Raw genomic sequence first — 5,810 nt, forward strand, 5'->3', positions numbered from 1 at the left:
GTCAGGTTTGACCTGTAGCAGCGCCTGTTGACATGCTGACATCACAGTGACGCAGTGCTGTATTTAATTCAGGAAATTCCAGAAAATGCCCAAAACTTCTAAAATTCATAGAAATTCAACAATTACTCAGAATGAGATAAGTTATATATGAAAAATGATTAGAAAAAACCAATCTATCCATCTGCACTTGTTTCATGCATGATAAAGCAATTTAAACCTGCTGTTTATATCAAAACATGATAATGCACTTTATAAATTCATAGTTTGAGTTTGAACTTGAACCTTGGGTTCAAAATAACTCAAACCCATCTGGTTGTAGTTGCATTAGGCCAACACACTCATGTTGCCATGTCATGATCATGCATCATATTGTGCAATGCATTGATGGTGTTTCCTTCTCTGTTGCCGGAACTTGTCCCCTCTCGATAGACGTGGTTTTGATGATGTGATCAATGACACAGATGAAGAACTATACTATCTTTAGAAGTGCCAGGCAAGCAAAACCCCCTTGTTCATTCCAATACAATACCACCCTCTTGCTCATGCTCACTTTTACTGCATTAGGACAACAACAATTCATCTGTTACCTGCTATGGTAGTTGAACCCCTTTCCTCTGCATGACATGTCATTGCGATTGTAAATAGATGAAACCCACTAGCATGAGTAGGAGTTGTTTGAGCCCTGATGTGCCTACTCATTAGTGCTTGTACGCATGCCTGCTACTGCTTAGAGTTGATTCAGGTCTGATTCATTAGGGATGAATCGGAATGGTGATGAACATGTCCCGCTGTGTGTGAGCTAAGCGTGTGAACAGAATTTGGTAAAGGTAGCGGTGAGAGGCCATGTAGTAGTACATGGTGGGTTGTCTCATTGAAGCTGTCCTTAGGAACTGAGCTCTGTGTTTGTGATCCATGAACATCTACTACCTCACATTGGAATGCTTAAGTGCCCCTCTCGACTTATTAGTCAACTCGATCTCCGTCCAGGAGTTGCAACTAGTTTCTAGTGTTTGTAGGTTGTGTTAGTAGTCTACCAAGTGGCACCCAGTAAAGGTGGGCTTGGGTTAGACTAGGCACCATGGCCGGGTATGCCAAGCATCGCCCGTTTGGTGTGCTTGGAACCCTGTACACATCATTTGGGGTCGTGAGCGACACCCCGTCCGGATCTCCTTGCAGCTGGAACCCAAATAGGCGATAAACCTGGACTAAAGACTTGTGTGGTTAGTCAGGTCGTGGACGACAACCTCGCTAGGTTTCCGCTTGAAGGCTGCCAAGATACATGACGTGTACATGGCGGTAAGTGGCAAGAGCGTGTGTGAAGAATTACACCCCTGCAGGGTTAACATCATCTATTCGAATAGCCGCGTCTGCGGTAAAGGACCTCTAGGTTGCCTATACAGTTCATAGACAAGTGAAAGTGGATACTCTAAACCATGCAAGATAAGCGTGAGTGCTATGGATGGCGTTCTCGTAGGGAGACAGGAGCGGATCCATAGTGGTGTATTGTTATGGTGAATATGTGGACTCGTGTGCGCCACCCCAAAAGAGTTACTTGCAGTCGTAGTTCAGGATTGCCACCGAGTCAAAGCTGGCTTGCTGCAGTTAAACCCTACCATCCCTTTGTTGATAATGATGCATATGTGGTTAGTTCTGATGTAAGTCTTGTTGGGTACATTTGTACTCACGTTTGCTTATTTTATGTTTTGAAGAGAGACTTTAGTCTCACTAGTAGTTCCGTGTGGACTTCGATGTTTAGCTTGTTACCTTAGCTACGATCTTGTGCCCTCGGTAGGATCTGGTAGATAGTCAGGCTTTTCAGCCTTTTTAATTTATAGATGTCTGTACCCAGACATGTTAAGCTTCCGCTTGTGCTTTGACTTGTATGCTCTGAATGTTGGGTCACGAGACCCATGTTTGCAATATCTCGCTCCTCGGAGCCTATTGAATAAAGTACTTGAGTTATAGATCCATGTTGTGATGCCATGTTGTATTTGCACATATTGAGCATATTTGTGTGTATGTTATTGAAATGCTTGGTATGTGTGCGATCTGACTATCTAGTTGTTTACCCTTGGTAGGCTCTTACCAGGAGATGTCTCCTAGTGCTTCCATTGAGCCCTGGTAGCTTGCTATTCCTCCGGAACACTTAGGCTGGCTAGCATGTGTCCTTCTTTGTTCCTATGTTTGTCCCTTCAGGGAAATGTCACGTGGTGTCTACCAGAGCCCTGCTTGCCTGCTACAGCCCGGATTCTCCAGAGTCTTGTTAGCCCAACTGCTACAACCCGGATTCACTTGCTGATGACAGACACGTTCGTTGTTGGGTCATGTATGCCTGTCCCGGTAAGTTAGTGCCACTTTGGGTTTATGACTAGCCATGTCAGCCTGGGTTCTTTGTCATCTGGATGCTAGCGACACTATCATATACGTGAACCAAAAGGCACAAACTGTCCCGGGCCTGGTAAGGCAACACCCATGGGGATACCGTGCATGAGGCCGCAAAGTGATATGAGGTGTTACATGCTAGATTGGTGAGGCATAGGATCGGGGTTCTGACATTTGTCAACTCAGTCCACAAACGATTCTAGGAGCAATGATTGTTTGATTGTTAGTCCAACGACCGTGCTATTTCTTCAACCTCTAGTCTTCTTGCTCTAGCCACACTAACCAGCACCGGCCGTACAGCCTGCTCATGCATCCCATGGCCGGCTACGATGCCGCGCAGGCTTAACCACCCCACACTACTCCCATCGCTGGCCTGGCCATCCCTCTATGCACCCACAACTCCTGTAATTCTCCGGCAACGGTAGGCGAACTAGTAAACCCTCATACTCCCCTCCGTGTGGGAAACCACTGCCGAGTCTTCCCCGGCTCTGGGTCATTCTATTCCTAGGCCTCGCCGTCATCACCGCCCTGGTGCTCTCGGCGCGGATTGGTCAATCTGGTCAACGAACGACATCCATCAAAAGAGGACTGTACGTGGAGAGGATGACAACTGGGTCCACGGCCTCACGCAAGGAAGTGCCTCCTTATTACACACAAAATAATGATTCCTCCACGTGACAACGGGGGACCCACCAGAAGCGCCTCTGTTTTCACCAAAATAACATTCCCCCCAGTGACACCTCGCACGCGCCAGCTATATCTTTGCACGCAATGAAGTGCCACCTTATTACGCACAAAAAAGTGAATAGCCCCGCTACTAGGTGGGACCCACCATATTTGGAGGCTGGCTTGTGGGCCTACTAAGCTGACGCGGATGCAGGGTTTTGTCAACTTAGTCAATATAAACGATTCTAGCTGCGGTGACCGTACGATGTCCATCCAACGGTCGTCGTGCTTCTTCAACCTCTAGTCTTCTTGCTCCAGCCGCCCAAACCATCGCGGGTCGTGCTGCCTGCTCCTGCCTCACGTGGCTGGTTGTGCTGCTGTGCAGGCCTCACCACACCCTTCTAATCCAACAGCTGGCCAGACCATCCCTCTACTCACCTACAACCCCTGTTATTCTGCGGTGACGGCAGCCTCACATCATAGACGAACCAGTCAACCCTCATACTCCCCTCTCCGTGGGCATCGGCTACCGTGTCTTCCCCGGCTCCATGTTGTCCCCTTCGTAGGCCTCGCTGTCCTCCACCACCTTGGTGCTCTCGGCACATCGTAGACAACCTGGTCCAGGAACGACTTTCTTCGGAAGACGATTGTACATGGAGAGGCTGACAACTGGGTCCACGGCCATGGCCACAGCAAGTAAGTGCCTCCTTATTACATGTAAAATAATTACTCCTCCGCCTGACAACGGGGACCCACCGGAAGGGCCTCTGTATTTGGCGATAAAAAATCATTTCCCCCTGATAGCTGGGATCCACCAGTTATATCTTCGTACGCAAGGAAGTGCCTCTATATCCTCCCCGATAGCTGGGACCCACCCGGTCGAACCGTACGTAGGTTTGTCTGTTTGGTCACGAATGTGTACATACATACTGGTCGATCGGTCGCTCTGCAACGATGAACTGTCGCCGAGCAAGCAGCGGCACATGTAGTACTAGAGCCACCGACGTAGTAGCTTAGGCAGTCTAGTAAAAACTGTATACACGTACATACAACGAGATGCCAAAAAATATGGCCACGTACGTATGTATGGGCGGGGTCTTCAATTCCTAGTCGCGCATACGTATGGCTAGCGCTCATGTATATGGAGAGGTAACGGACGGCATCAATGGCGTCCTATTCATCGGCAGCCAACCGGCTAGGTCGGAACGGAGAAACAACGTCCTGTTCATCGGTAGGCAATAGACTGGGTGGGAACGCGTTGTGTTCAACGGGGGGCAACCAGCTTGGATGGAACAACCAGAACAGGGTCTGATATACCGCAAAACAAAGGAAAATGGCCTTCCGTTACACCGTGTACGATCGAAACGGGGTCTTGTTCATCAGGAGGGTCTTGCGTACCGGACAACAGAGGAACAACCTTCTATTCGAGTGCCTATGGTAAAACGGGTTCCTGTTGATCGGGAGGGGTGTGGCGTACCGCAAAATGGAGGAAACGGACTTGTGTTGGAGCGCCTACGGTCGAAACTGGGTCCTGTTCATTGGGAGGGGTGTGGCGTACCACAAAACGGACTCCACAGCCTACTGTTCATCCACCGTCTCCTGCCTCGCTCCAGCCTCTACGGGCTACTTTTCATCCACTGTCAACTTCCTCCAACCTCCACCTGCTACTGTTCATCCATCGTCGACTTCCTAGTGCCTCCACCAGCTACTGTTCATCCACAGGGTTCTGTTCATCCAGCCTCCACCGACTACTGTTCAACCAGCCCTCCATGAGGTCCTATTCATCCACCATCCATCGGCTACTGTTCAACCAACCCTCCATGGGGTCCTATTCATCCACCCCCAACCGGCTCGATCGGGTGGTGTGTGGCGGCTTTCTCATGATCGGGGTCCCGTTCATCCAGCGGCAACGGCCTCTACTACCATGGGGTCATGTTCATCCATTAGTAGAAAAAGGGTCAAATGTGAAACACAATAGTGCCGGTTGGAATTTCAGCCGACACTAATGTGTACACTAGTGTCGGTTCGTGGCGGCGATCAATAGCACCGGTTCGTGGCGAACCTTTAGTACCGGTTCATGCCACGAACCGGTACTAAAGAGGCTGTGTCAGCCTGCGGTCAGGCTATGGCCCCACCACCACCATTTAGTGCCGGTTCGTACCACGAACCGGTACTAACGAGGTTATGGCAAGCTGTTTTTTAGTCCCACCTCGCGAAGTGAGAGGGACTAGGAGCGGTTTATAAGCCCTGAGTGCAGAGACGATGAAGAAGAGGCTCAATGCTCACGTTGCTTAGCTTCAAGCCTTCAGGAATACGGTAGACTGCATGGAGCTATGCACAGTGCAGTTTACACTATTCCGAATGGCTTGAAGCAAATTAACGAGCATTGCACCTCTTTTTTATTTTTAATAACTTATTACAACTCCGGACTTCTTCTGTTATGGCAAAAACTAATTGCACGTCGACATTTGTTTTTTTTAAGTTATAACTCCAGACTTTGACCATGAAGTTTTGCAGAAAAGAAAAAATAGCAGAAAAGAAGAAAAACTATAGCTGAAAAGAAAAAAACAAAATAAAAAAACTACTCAGAAATAAATAGAAGAAAATAAATATAGCATAAAATAAAAAACTATTCAGAAATAAATAGAAGAAAAAATAAAGCAGAAAAGAAAAAAAAAATATTTGCTATTATTCAATCGTTTACAAAATGACCATGAAATTGAAGATCACTACAAAATGAACTATGAAAATGTTGAATTTTG

The sequence above is a fragment of the Triticum dicoccoides genome, chromosome 4B, assembly GCF_002162155.2.
Source record: "Triticum dicoccoides isolate Atlit2015 ecotype Zavitan chromosome 4B, WEW_v2.0, whole genome shotgun sequence".
Taxonomy (NCBI): Eukaryota; Viridiplantae; Streptophyta; class Magnoliopsida; order Poales; family Poaceae; genus Triticum; species Triticum dicoccoides.